Raw genomic sequence first — 14,997 nt, forward strand, 5'->3', positions numbered from 1 at the left:
TGAGAAGCTAGGCATCCCAGATGCTTCTGGCATCCTAGTCACATCCCTTAACCCATTTCTGATTTCAGCAGCAACTATGGTGGAGAACACTTCAGTCTTCCCCTGGCAGCTTCCCACCTCTCCTCTCTGCTGTCACTTCAAGGTCTTCTCCCTGAGCCCAGGAGCCTCTAGGTTCACAGGCACGTGCAGCCAATGTGAGGAAGATAATGCTTCAGGGAACAACCCTCAACCAATAGGATCAGGAGCCAGGGAGTAAGGGACCCAGCTTCCAGTCCTTTGAGAGACAATGTTGTCAACGGACTCAAGTCTCCTGTGTTCATGGTAGTGACCTTCATGCCACCCTTTACAAAGGATTTTCCATCTTCTCTGTCTCATTCTCCTTGCTCCCTAGTTCCTGATTCCTGGATTATCTCCCAAATAACCTACCGGTATGTCAAGTCCTTGTTTCAGAAGAAACCCTACTAAAACACCAGGGTATTCATAATCTTCTGTGTTAATATTTAAATCACTAAGAATTATGATAAGGGTCATGTTGGAGAGAACGATAGTCAGAACTTTAATTAAGGAGAAAGAGCATGACCTAGGGGGTCGATGTATTACTGTGACAAGGAGGGCTAACGGGTGGGTCGTCCATTGACACCTGACTCAAAACTGAGTGCTTCTAGGGAGAGAATGATTTGGAAGTGGCAGCAGGAACCAAAGAAGACCAGCACACGGACTCCAGGCTGGTGGTACATCAGCCATCCTGTGAGAGATGCAGGAGAAGCAGTGACTTTGGGGGTGAATAAAAAAGTAAAGAGTTTGAGGATACAGAGGGTTTTACTGCCTGTCCGGAGGCTTGGAGGCTGGGGTAATGGGAGATAGAACCAGAAGGGGGTAAGTGCCAAGGGTAACTGAGGCACTGGGACTTCTTGTGGATATAGACATAACAAGGCTAATGGCATAATGAGATTGGTTTTAATGGGATAAGAGCAAATAGTGGGGGAGAGTCAGGCAGTAAGGCGGGGTGGGCATCTTGCCAGAAACAGAGTTCCAGCATTCCCCCTTCTCTGTGACAGTTAAAAGTGTGGAAACTGGGGAGGGTCTTCCTACTCCATTCAAATTGAGAGGATTCTTGGGAATTCTCTCTCTCTCTTTTATTTAAAGATTTTTATGTAATCTCTACACCCAATGTGGGACTTGAACTCACAGCCCCAAGATCAAGAGTTGCACACTCCATCAACTGGGCCAGCCAGGAGCTCTAGGAATTCTCTTGATCCTTATTAGAAGGGCAGGGAACCCAGGGAGAAACATGGGCTGAAGTACTGAGAATTCTGGAGAAAATTTTTTTTAAAAGATTTGCTTTATTTGAGAGAGAGTGAGAGAGAGAGCATGAGCGGGATGGAAGGGTACACCGTTGAGCAGGGAGCCCAAACTGGGTTTTGATCCCAGGACCCTGAGATCATAAACTGAGCCAAAGGCAAGACACAACCAACTGAGCCACCCAGGGCACCTCTGGGGAACAAAATTTAATATATAGTTTGAGGCTAATGTTCTCAAAACAACTGGTGAATTGTCACCTATTCTTTCCAGCTTCTTCACTAACAATTGTTTAACCAATGCCTGAAGCTTATGATTTAATTGTATTTTCTAGACAAGGATGAATTAAATAATATGAGGTTTATGATATTCTACTTATATAATAGAAAGTAACCCACAAATCCTGAAAAATAGAAAAAGAGTCTAAAGATGAAAAGTATTGCAGGGATGCCTGGGTGGCTCAGTGGTTGAGCGTCTGCCTTTTGCTCAGGGCATGTTCCCGGGGTTCCTGGATGGAGTCCCACATGGGGCTCCCCACAGGGAGCCTGCTTCTACTCCCTCTGCCTGTGTCTCTGCCTCTCTCTGTGTGTCTTTCATGAATAAATAAATAATATCTTTTTTAAAAGAACAGTTTTGCAAAACAACACCATGAGGCCCCAAAATCGTCAATTCTTGAAAAACCAGTGATTGGGTATATGATTTCTGGAACCAACAGGTATTTTATTTTATTTTTTTGTTTATTTATTTTTATTTTTTTAATAATAAATTTATTTTTTATTGGTGTTCAATTTGCCAACATACAGAATAACACCCAGTGCTCATCCCGTCAAGTGCCCCCCTCAGTGCCCATCACCCATTCACCCCCACTCCCCCGCCCTCCTCCCCTTCCACCACCCCTAGTTCGTTTCCCAGAGTTAGGAGTCTTTATGTTCTGTCTCCCTTTCTGATATTTCCTACCCACTTCTTCTCCCTTCCCTTCTATTCCCTTTCACTATTATTTATATTCCCCAAATGAATGAGAACATATGTTTGTCCTTCTCCGATTGACTTATTTCACTCAGCACCAACAGGTATTTTAACCAGCTTGTTGGGTTGTATCCTATGAACGTTCTTGGAGTCGAATTATCTTCCACCATATCAGCTCGTGGCGGTGACTTGGGATTTAGTGCTCCTCTTGTCTGAAGGACGGTTTCACAGAAAAATTATCAACAGAAACATGCTCAAGGCATGTTTTGCTTGAACTGTGGGGTTGAACCTTCACTTCAAGACCGGATTTTTCTTCTCTTCTCTGAGGCTGCCTCATCAAAGACGCAAACTCTAGATCTTTGCTTCTGTCCCATCTGCGGATCTCCCCTGTTTCACTCTCATGATATACCCTAACTCTTCTACATGTAGGAGAGGAGTGGTTAACCTGCAAATGAGTTCCAAGTTTTCTGACATTTCTGCTGGGCCTGTTTGTTTCAGTGCCCAAGTCAACCTCATCCTTTTCCCCTTCCTCTCCCACCGAACAGTTCACCAGCAGGTAGAAACCTTCCTTCTTGGAAAAAGAAGAGGAGTCAGAGGTCTTAACTCTGTTTCCTGGCGTCCACCAGGGAGTACTGTGGGATTTGCAGCCCCTGGGGTGGGGAGTGTTCAAAGCTCCATCTCATAGCCTCCCCTAGTGGTACATCAGTTAACTGCAGAGGCAGGATCTGCTGTCTCGGATGACCTTGACTTTGGGCTTAAGGGGGATTTCAAAGAACCTGGAAAAAACACACAGACACCCTGATACTTTTAATACTTGTTTCATTATCTATAATTACACAGATAACTATTCACTTTCCCAGTACCAGAAAAAACAAGCAACTTTATCTTGCCTAATTAGTGCTAAGTAGAAGCAGAAATTAGCAGCTGTTGGCCAATTATAATTTTTTTTTCATGCTATCACTTGGAGACCTCACATCTTATTAGAATTTTATTTTAAAATTCTATAATAATAGAATTTTACTCAATAATAGAATTTTTACTCAAGCTACTATCATTCAAAAGCCTTATCCAATTTATTTTTTAAATTGTTTAGACAATTTGCAAGATAAGGATGAATTATGAAAATAATATCTTAGCAATAGAATTTACAGACTTTCTACCCAAAACTCAATTTCCTAATTGAATGAAACCCAAAGTTAATTGTCAAAGTATTTTTCTGTGCTAAAGCAATCCAGTCATTGTAGCACAAAGGATGTGTCTGCTGTATTTTGCTTAATAAATTACTTATGACTTATGAAATTAAAACATTCCCAGGCTTCACAACACTAGGCAATGAAGTCACATCAATACATTTTTCAAGTTTATTTATTTTAGTAATCTCTATACTCAATGCAGGGCTCAAACTCACAACCCTGAGATCAAGGGTCACATGCTCTACCGACTGAGCCAGCCAGGAGCCCTGGTGTCACATCAATATCAAAACCTAACTTTTGCCACTTCGTGTACCAACCTCCATTTATGCCCTTCACTCTTTTGTTTTATTTTGTTAATCTCCAGGGAATACTTCAAAATGTTCAGGATCAATGCTGGTTGTATTCAGCCTCACTAAGCTCCATCGTTTACAATACATTGGTGATTTCAGGGGTCCCTGGGTGGCTCAGTCGTGAAGGGTTTGCCTAGGGCTCAGGTCATGATCCTGGGGTCCTGGGATCCTGCCCCGTGTTGGGCTCCCTTTTGGTGGGGAGCCTGCTTCTCCCTCTCCTTCTTCTGTTCTCCTTCTATGTTCTCTCTGTGTCAAATAATAAATCAATAAAATCTTTTAAAAAACCAAAACCTGGGACAATCTGGGTGACCCAGCGGTTTAGCACCGCCCTCAGTCCAAGGCCTGATCCTGGGGACCTGGGATGGAGTCCCGCATCGGGCTTCCTGCATGGAGCCTGCTTCTCCCTCTGCCTGTGTCTCTGCCTTTCTTTCTCTCTCTCTGTGTCTCTCATGAATAAATAAATAAAATCTTAAAAAAAAAAAAAAACCAAAACCATAATGTATTGATGATTTCAGATAATACAGTTAGAAACTAATTATGCCAATGGTCAACAAGCACAAGGGGACCAGTAGGGCATAAAATATTTATGGTATGGTAGTAAAGCTATGCTGGAGAATATATCTTGAAAGGGAGGCCAAGTGTCTTCTTTTCTTCTCTTCTCTCTGAATAGAACTCACCCCCGCAATTGCTGATGAGGTGGCTGGAATACAACAGCCCTTCTTCAACTCATGCAGCTTACAAGGTACTATAGCTGGAGTCCATCCGCTGGACATACACAAAAATCAGCTCAGACTAGCAGGGAAACTTCTTACATTTACCTTTTATTTTTTTAAAGATTTTATTTATTTATTTATTTATTTATTTATTTATTTATTTGAGATAGTAAGAGAGAAGGAAAGAGAGAGAGAGAGAGAGCTTTGGGGCTAGGCAGAGGAAGAGGGAGAAGCCAACTTCCTGCTGAACAGTGAGCCTGATGCTTGGCTGAATCCCAGGATCCTGAGATCATGACCTGAGCTGAAGGCAGATGCCTAACTGACTGAGCCACCCAGGTGCCCATACATTTACCTTTGATATGGTTTCCCCTAAATTAATTTGTATATTCAATAAAATTCTGATAAAATACTTACATGATTTTTTTTTTTTGTTTACAGAAACTTGACAAGCTGATTTAAAATGTATTTGGAAGAAACATGTAGAAGAACAGTAAAGAAAAATTTTTTTTTTAAAAACAAAGGAGAAAGAATAACAAAATATAAAAAACAAACAAACAAATGAGGACTTGCCCAGCTACATATTAACCTATATTACATTTATTTTTTCAATGCTGATTTCTTTTATCTTTCAGAACACTTTTTCATCCTAAGAAATTTCACGAAAGTAGAAAAATATCACAATAGAACTCCATATGCCTACAGTATTAGATTCATACTGCTGCTGTAACAAATTATCATAAATTTAGTCACTTCAAACAGCACAGATTATTCCCTTACAGTTCTGGAGGTTGAAAGTCAAAAGTTAAGGTGTCAACGTATCTGCATTTCTTCTGAAGTTTTCAGGAAGAATCTGTTCCTTACCTTTTCCACCTTCTAGCAGCTGCCTGCATTCTTTGGCAGGTGGTTCCCTCCTCCATCTAGACAGCAAGCAGCAGAGCATTTTCTCTCTTTGACCCTGCTTCCCCTGCTTCTATTGGCACAGGGTCATCTTTTCTTTTAGGGTTTGACCCTCTTGCCTCCCTCTTATAAAGACTCTTGTGATTACATGAGGCTCACCTGGGTAATCTAGGATCATCTTCCCACTAATTAAGATCCTAAATCACACCTACAAAATTCTTTTTCATTCTGGAGATCAGGACATGGACATCTTTGGGAGATGGTCCATTATTTTATCTTCTATCCATACCAGCAATTCATAGTCACTCTTGTCTCATGTATACTTCCAATCTGTTATTTTGAAACAAATCCCAGATAGCCTGCCATCCGCATTTTAATATGCATCTGTAAGAGGCAAGGATTCAATCTAAAAACATGACAATAGGGATGCCTGGGTGTCTCAGCGGTTGGGTGGCTGCCTTCAGCTCAAGTTGTGATCCTGGGATCCAGGATCGAGTCCTGCATCGGGTTCCTGTGAAGAGCCTGCCTCTCCTTCTGCCTATGTCTCTGCCTCTCTCTCTCTCTCTCCCTCTCTCTCTGTGTGTGTCTCTCATGAATAAATAAATCTTAAAAAATAAATGAAAACACAACAATAAACTAATATTGTACTAAACAATCAACACACCATGTCTTGATATCATTATTTAATATTCAGTTTTCCCTGATGGCTACTTCTTTTTTACAGTTAAATCAATACAACCCAAACGGTTAATATTCTAACTTGTAAACTTCTGAGATTCCCCACTCTGATGAAAGGTGTGTTGTCCTAGCTCGCTGTCCACTGGCAACATTCAGTTGTCTATTCCCTTGGGGATTGCCTAAATTATAGGGAGCCACTTCACTCAAGGCCCAACTTCTACAACTTATCAACAAAAGAATAAAAGGCTGGGCCATCACCACCTAACTCTGTCTCAGAGTCAGCTTCCTGAAAAATCTGTCCTGTGACAGTTGCTACCAGGAAGAAGAGTTTCAACAGAGAAGCAGCTAAAATGGGGTTTTAGAGCTGAGTCACTTCTTACTATTATGATGAGGACACCATCCCAGATTGTTAACACTTTGTCCGGTGGTGAATTAATTGAGAAATGCTGGAAGGAAAGTCATTAGCTGGTGCACTATATAAGGTGTCTGAATAAGACAGGCCAAGTATAGGAAGGTAACGATAGTAACTATAAGAACAATGGTATTGGGTGGCTATCGCTAAGTACAAAAAAAAAGATGTTGAAAATCTGAGGGCATTAATTGCCAATTGCAAACTACACGTGAGACTCAGTCTCCCTGGTAACTTACACAGAGGCTGTCATCTCTTGACAGTGGGAAGGTAAAGAAAGCCAAATACCAGGCCCAGGACTTACTCATCAGAGTAGCTGAGCTCCAGAGAGACTTCAACTCTGACAAGGCAGGTCTTCTATGCCACAGTCAGGGGCCTGATTGAAAAAGAAGGGGAAGCTGACCCATGGCCTGAGGACATCCAGTCCTCAGACATGATGGCCTACAGAATCTTGAATCATCAGACTTCCCTTCAACCTCTGAGCCTGAGAGCCCACCCCTTCCCATTAAGAACTTGCCCTTGGCTTGTTGATGATGCAGAGATTTTTTTTCTTTCAAAAGGCAACATGTGCTTCCCCTCCAGGCCTGAATCAGGGTTAAGACACAATATAACCCAGTCAAGAATATACTGGGCCTGATAAGGGAGAAAAGAGACTACATCCCAAGAGAAACAGCAAGACTGCCTATACATGGTGGCAGGTCCTGGGGGACTGGGCATGCTACTAGCTTCTGAATGTGCTTAATCAATAGGCCAGAAATAGGGTGGATAAGGGATATATTATTGATTTGGGGGCATTTTCATAGGATCTTAGATTTAATGCTCTGACAAGAACCCCAGGAAATGGTACCAACTTTCTCATAGGTTGCCCTCCAGAAACAGAGAGGAAGTAATGTCAATACATGAAGTTGAAATGCTAGAACTGTTATGACCGATAGCAGAAGAAAGGGTTAAAATGCTCAGAGAAGTGAGCTTGCTGAAGTGGATGTACAATGTAGAGTGGAAAATTCTCCCAGTGGCGGTGCTTCAGTGGAAGGCCTGGAGAATACATCATATACCAAGGCAAGAAGGAATGTCCTGGTAAGAGGGTCAGCTGTATCACTCAATAAGTGCAGGTATGGCTTTCCTCTGTAGGCTATGGCTGGTGGTAGGAGAGGTCCTACAGAACTGGCTTCCTGATAGGAACTGGGCTAATAGGAGTCTAAAACAACAAACACTAGGTGGCAACCCTTAACCATCAGAATATGGACACACTTATAATGTACCTTAAAGTCAGGGGGGCCTGGTCAGCAGAGAGTTATTGAGATGGTTAATAGGACATGGTGTCCTTGATGGTTTATGTGTCAACTTGCCTGAGCCACCGGGTGCCCAGATATTTGGTCAAATATTTTTCTGGGTATTTCTGTGAGAGTAATTTTTGGATGAGATTGACATTTAAATCAGTAGACTTTGACTAAAGGAGCTGGATTCCATCCAGTCAGCTGAAGGCCTGAATAAAACAAATAGACTCCCCTTCCCTGAGCAAGAGAATTGTCCAGCAGACTGACTTTGGATTTCCTCTACAACATTGACTCCTCTTGATTCTCCAGCAATGGCCTTCAGACTCAAGCAGGAATTTTGACTCTCCTGGGTCTCAAACCTCTCACCCCATCCTGCAGATGCTGGACTTGTCAGACCCCATAATTTTATGAGCTAATTTCTCATAATGAGTATCTTCAATGTATACATCTTATTGGTTTTCTGGAACTAATCCTTTGGGGAACCCTAATACAGTGGCTATGTTGCTAAAAAGATGGACAGCCAGAGTGGTACATGTCAATGTATACTATCAAAAAAAAAAAAAAATCAAGGATGTATGATTGCCCGGTTTTCACCCAGAATCTATTGACTTTCAAAGAAGTTGGATCCCCAGAAGGAAGGACCCCACAACATCTGGAGAAGTCTTTTCCCAAAGAGATCTACAGCCATTTAGTTCAGTAACTTTGCATTTAGGAAAAGTGAATACCCAATTATTTCAAGGACCATTTGACACAGGATACAAGTTGACATAGACATTCAAAATCTGAAGTGTCATTGTGGTCCCACTGTTAGAATGGGGACATATGGGGACCAGGTAATAAATGATACACTTGAGTTTCAGCTCACAGTGGGTCCACTGCATCTACAGACTCACATAGTGGTCCTTTCCCCCTGGACTGCTGATGCATAATTGAAATAGACACACCTGGTAGCTGGCACACCATATTGGGTAATTAGCCTGAAAACTAAAAGCTAGCAAAATGGGGAAGGCCAAAGAGTCTCAGCCTTGGCCAAGAGAATAAATATTATATCTTGGGGGCACCTGGGTGGCTCATCGTTTAAGTGTCTGCCTTTGATTGAGGTCATGGTCTCAGGGTCCTGGGATGGACTTCATGTGGGGCTCCCTGCTCTGCGGGGAGTCTGCTTCTCCATCTCCCTCTGCCCCTCTGCCTGCTCATTCTCTCTCTGGCTTAAATAAATAAATAAATAAATAAATAAATAAATAAATAAATCTTTTATTTTTATTTATTTTTTTAATTTTTTTAAAATAAAATCTTTTTAAAATAAAAAATAAATATTATATCCTGAGGGCTATTCTTAAAGATTCTAGAATTCGGGGGTGATAATCCTCATCACATCTCCATGGAATTCACCAGTCTTGTCCTTATTTTGGAGGACAAGTAGATGACCAAACTCAACCAATTGCAGCACCAATAGCACCACATTGTAGCATTATCCTGTTCCAGATGTGCTATCCTTGCTGTTGGAGCTCAATGGTCCTGGGTAAATGGCATAAGGCTTTTGATTTTGTGAATACATTCTTTCTCACCTCATCAGAAAAGATGATCAGAAGCAGTTCTCATTCATATGGAACAGACAAGAGTGAAGAATTACAGTTTTGCCCTTACTTCCCCATCTTTTTTCATACTACAGTCCAAAGACATCCGAACTATGTTAGCATCCTGCATAGTATCATATTGATAAAGGATGTCCTTTATGAGAAATGACTGGCTAATATGCTGAAAGCCTTCATGACATGTATGTACTGCAGAGGTACAAAAATAAATCCTAGGAGGATTCTAGAACCTGCCGCAAGAGTAGAATTTTTGAGGGTCTGGTGATCAACTACATGCTGAGACATTCCATCTAAATCACAGAACAAACTGTTGCATCTTATCATGAAGTTGGAAGTACAAATCCTGGTGGGCTTCCTCAGGTCCTGAAGACAACTTAGTCCACACCAGATAATACTGCTCTTACCCATATACCAGGTTTCCAGAAGAGGAAAGGGCTCTACAAGTGGGTCCAAATTGTAGTGTAAGGGTCCCTGCTGCTTGGGCCAAAAATCAGCAGACCCTGTGCCATTAGTGGTTTCTAGGAAAGACACATTGTGGAGTCTCTGGTGAGACCCAATGGGACAATCACAAGCAGCCCCTAGGGTTCCTGCTCAAAGTCATTCCATCGATAGCAGAGAATAATACGTATTTTTTTTAAAAAAGATTTTATTTATTCACGAGAGACACAGAGAGAGAGAGGCAGAGACATAGGCAGAGGGAGAAATAGGCTCCCTCCGGGGACTCTGATGTGGATTCAATCCTAGGACCCTGGGCATGACCTGACCCGAAGGCAGACACTCAACCACTGAGCCACTCAGGTGCACTGAATTATATACCTTTTTATTTTATTATTATTTTTAAGAGATTTTATTTATTCATTTGAGAGAGAGAGAGAATCTCAAGCAGACCCCCCACTGAGTACAGAGCCTCACACAGTGCTCAGTCTCACAACCCTGAAATCATGACTTGAGCCAAAATCACATGTAGCTTGTTAACTGACGGGTTACTCTGTCTATGCTTTGTTAAAAACAACTCTGGCATAAAGCTGGGCACTGGTAGAGGTGAAGAGCCTGACCACGAAGCACCAAATGACTATGTGGCCATGAGTCGTGAGTCATGACCACCGAGCACAGCAACACTCCCTTATAAAAGATAGAAGGGGCATATCCAAGATTGAGCACTGGGTGTGGTCCTGCGGGTCCCCTAGACAGGGACCAACCAGCCACCCACTGCAGAATAATTACACTGAACTTTTTTCATCTTGGAAGGTGCAGAGATTTGTTCTTACTAGAACAGATACATATTCTGGATGGTTTTACCCTCACATCTGCAATGCTTTCAACTACAATGCCAATCCTGAACTCGCAGGATGCCTTATCCAGCTGATGGCATCCCCCATAGCACTGTGTCTGATCAAGAAACTAATTTCACAGCAAAGGAAGTGCAGCAGGAGACCCATGCTTATGGAATTATTTGGTTTTACCACATTCTGTATCACTAGAAGCAGCTGGCCTTATTGAAAGGTGAAAGAACTTACCGAAGACTCTGTTATAGAGACATTTAGAAGATGGAACCTGGAAGTATGGGGTTCTGTCTTACATGGTACGGTATATGCTCTGGATCAGAGACCATTATATCCTGTGGGCTCCACTATAGCCTGAATACACGGGTCTGGGAATCATGGAATAGAAATATGAGTTGTGGGACGCCTGGGTGGCTCAGTGGCTGAGCATCTGCCTTTGGCTCAGGGTGTGATCTCGGGATCCAGGATCAAGTCCTACATTGGACTTCCTGCGAGGAGCCTACTTCTCCCTCTGACTGTGTCTTTGCCTCTCTCTCTCCGTCTCTCATGAATAAATAAACAAAACCTTAAAAAAAAAAAAAAGAAATAGGAGTTGGGTTTTTTAAAGACTTATTTATTGGGGCACCTGAGTGGCTCAGTGTCTGCCTTTGACTCGGGTCAAGACTCCAGGGTCCCAGGATCTAGTCTCACATCAGGTTCCCCACAGGTGTTATGCCCAAGATTGCGAATCTGAGAAACCACCAAGGAGACAACACAGATGCAAACACACGAGGGTTTATTTACAAGCTCGAGTTTGGGTCCTAGTATACCCGACACAGAGGAGCAGGGACTTGGACCCAGAGGGGTTTCAGCTTAGTTTTATGGGCTGGTCTAGGGGACCTCCAGAAGGGCTGGAGGAATTCCTCAAGTTCTGTTTACATTCTGATATGGGGCTTTCAAGGGCATTGAGCTCTGTTCTCATTCTGATATGGGGCTTCCAGCCACTGGCTTGGGCTCTGTTCTCATTCTATTATGGGGCTTTCTAGGACGTCAAGCTGTAAGCTGGTTTTTTTTTTTCTCCTGTAACTGAAGTAATGTAAATTTCAGCTTTTATTCACTGGGGCCTGGGATGGCTGTACTTGTGCTAACGCTGAACTTAAAGTGGAATGGCCTTAATTTTCTCGGCCTCCACACAGGGAGTCTGCTTCTCCCTCTGCCTATGTATATGTCTCTGCCTCTCTCTGTGTGTCTCCCATGAATAAATAAATAAAATCTAAAAAAAAAAAAAAAGATATATTTATTTATTTTTGAGAAAGAGAGAGGGTGCGAGAAAGCATGAATGGAGGGGGAGGGGTGGAGGGAGAGAATCCTTAAACAGACTCCCCACTGAGTTTGGAGCCTGGTGCAAGGCTCAATCCCAGGACCCATGAGATCACCACCTGAACTGAAATCAAGATTCAAATGCTTAACCAACTGAGCCACGCAGGCGCCAAAGAAATGAAAGTTTTTCTTACTGTCGTTTGAACTCATAGATTTAAAAATATTTAATGCTATTTTACTCCACTATTTTTCATTTTGATGCTCATATTGTCCCAGCTTCAGCCTTTTCAGGTTTGCTTCTATGTTCTTTCAGTATGTCCGTAGTATTCTTGCATCACTTCTTTTACCTTCTCGTGTGACAACATGTCCAAGCTTGTGTTCATTTCTTGCCCCAGACCAAAAAGCAGCCATTTCTCCAAAGAGCGCTGGTGCCTTTTATTTTATTTTTAAAGATTTGATTTATTTATTTGAGAGAGAGGGAATGAGCAGGGAGGAGGGGCAGAGGGAGAGGGAGAAGCAGACTCCCTGCTGAGCAGGGAGCCCGATATAGGAGATATAGGACTCGATCCTAGGGCTCTAGGATCATGACCTGAGCCAAAGACAGATGCTTATCTGACTGAGCCATCCAGGTGCCACTGGTGCCTTTTATTTTAAAAGGGAAATAGTATTTAGAGACCAGTCTGGGTGTTGATGCATGTGGGAGGAGATTATAGCAAATGGGTTAGCCATTCTGATACCATATTTTAAAACTTCAATAAATGATTCAGGCTGGCTTACTTGGGGCAGCATATGACTCTTGACTCTTGATCTGGGAATTGGGAGTTTGAGCCCCATGTTGGGTGCAGAGATACTTAAAATCTTAAAAAAAAAAAAAAATTCAAGAATGCCTGGCTGGCTCACTCAGTTAAGCATGTGACTCTTGATCTCAGCTCAGTTCTTGATCTCAGGGTTGTGAGTTCAAACCATGTTGGGCTCCATGCTGGGCATGGAGCCCACTTAAAAAACACAACTAAACTAATAAAAAACTTCTATAAATGAAAGTGTGGAATTAGCTCAACAACAGACACATAAGCCGTGAAACTGAAGTCTGGAGAAAGATTCTGAACAGACACAGAGAGAGCTAAAATATAAATAAGCAAGTCTTTTGTGATAAATATGTAAATTCAAGTATTTGGAGAAAGGAAGACATAACATTGAAATAATAGACTATTCAGAAAAAAATCCCTATGTCACACCATGCACAAATAAATTCTGACATAAAAACTGTGAACATAAAAAGCAAAATATAGGACAGCGTTGTATAATTTTGGGCCAGGGAAGAATTTCCTAGTCAAGATATAAATCCTAGAAGTTCTAAAGAAAAATGAAAACTTTACAAAAAATAACATACACAAGCTATAACTGGCTTCAAGGGAATAATCTTAAAACACAAAACAAATAGAAAATGGTCCTAAAAAAATCAGTAAGAAAAATTCTAATAATCCAATTGAAAATTGGAAAAGGATATTAGTAGATAGTTCACCAAAAAAGAAATTCATGAATGCAGTTCAGTCTTAGAACAGAAAAATGCAAGTTAAAAAGAGAATATTAAAAAAAAAATAAGTAAAATAAGGATGCCTTGGATGGCTCAGCGGTTGGGTGTCTGCCTTTGGCTCAAGGCATGATTGCAGAGTCCCGGGATCGAGTCCCCCATCAGACTTCTTGCATGGAGCCTGCTTCTCCCTCTGCCTGTATCTCTGCCTCGCTCTATTTGTGTCTCTCATGAATAAAATAAAATATTTTAAAAAATTAAAATAAAATGAGACTATTTTTGCCCATTATTTGTCAATATGTCAAATTTTTGGCCTTATTTGATATTAATGAAGGATCTAAGGAAACAAGTGTTCTTATGGGCAGCCCGGGTGGCTCAGTGGTTTAGCACCTGCCTTCGGCCTAGGGTGTGATCCTGGAGACCCAGGATCGAGTCCCATGTTGGGCTCCCTGCATGGAGCCTGCTTCTCCCTCTGCCTGTGTCTCTGCCTCTCTCCTTCTGTGTGTCTCTCATGAATAAATAAATAAAATCTTAAAAAAAAGAAAAAAACACAAATGTTCTTATAAACTCTTGTTGAAGATATCACTGACCTACCCTTTTATTTTATTTTATTTTTTAAAGATTTTATTTATTTATTCATGACAGACACAGGGAGAGAGAGAGGCAGAGACACAGGCAGAGGGAGAAGCAGGCTCCATGCAAGGAGCCTGATGTGGGACTCAATCCTGGGTCTCCAGGATCAGGCCCTGGGCCAAAGGCAATGCTAAACCACTGAGTCACCCAGGCTGCCCTGACCTACCCTTTTTAAAGGAAATTTGGCAAGATCTACTAAAAAACATATGTGTAATGACCTTTGACCCAGCACATTTCTGAGATTACATTACATAAAATTACTCACACATATTCCCAAAAAATATGTTCACTGACATATTTATTGTAACATTATTTATATTAGCAAAAATTTGGAAACAATCTAAACGTCTATTATTGAGACTGGTGAAATAAATCGTATTTCCCACTATATATGTCACTCTATGAGGCTGTCAAGATCAATGTGTATCAAAATGGAAGAGATTTCCAAAACCCTTTTATGTGCAAAGAGCAAGTTACAGAATAATGTTATAACTGATCTCATCTGTGTGGTCCCTCATCCACTATATGTGTATTATATGTGTAAATGCATAGGAAAAAGACAAGAAAGATAAACATAAAACTGTGAGTAGTGATTGCCTCTTACAGGGAAATGGAGTTGGAGAGCTAAAAGGAAGTCTTCACTTTCCACTTTATGTCTATTATTAGCTATTTTTCTTTTCACAATATAGCTATATTGTTACAAAGAGGAAATATGGGGACCCCTGGGTGGCTCAGTGGTTGAGCATCTGCCTTTGGCTCAGGTCGTGATCCCGGGGTCCTGGGATTGAGTCCTGCATTGGCTCCCCGCAGGGAGCCTGCTTCTCCCTCTGCCCATGTCTCTGCCTCTCTGTGTCTCTCATGAATAAATAAAATC

The sequence above is a fragment of the Vulpes vulpes genome, chromosome 12 (assembly GCF_048418805.1).
Source record: "Vulpes vulpes isolate BD-2025 chromosome 12, VulVul3, whole genome shotgun sequence".
Lineage (NCBI taxonomy): Eukaryota > Metazoa > Chordata > Mammalia > Carnivora > Canidae > Vulpes > Vulpes vulpes.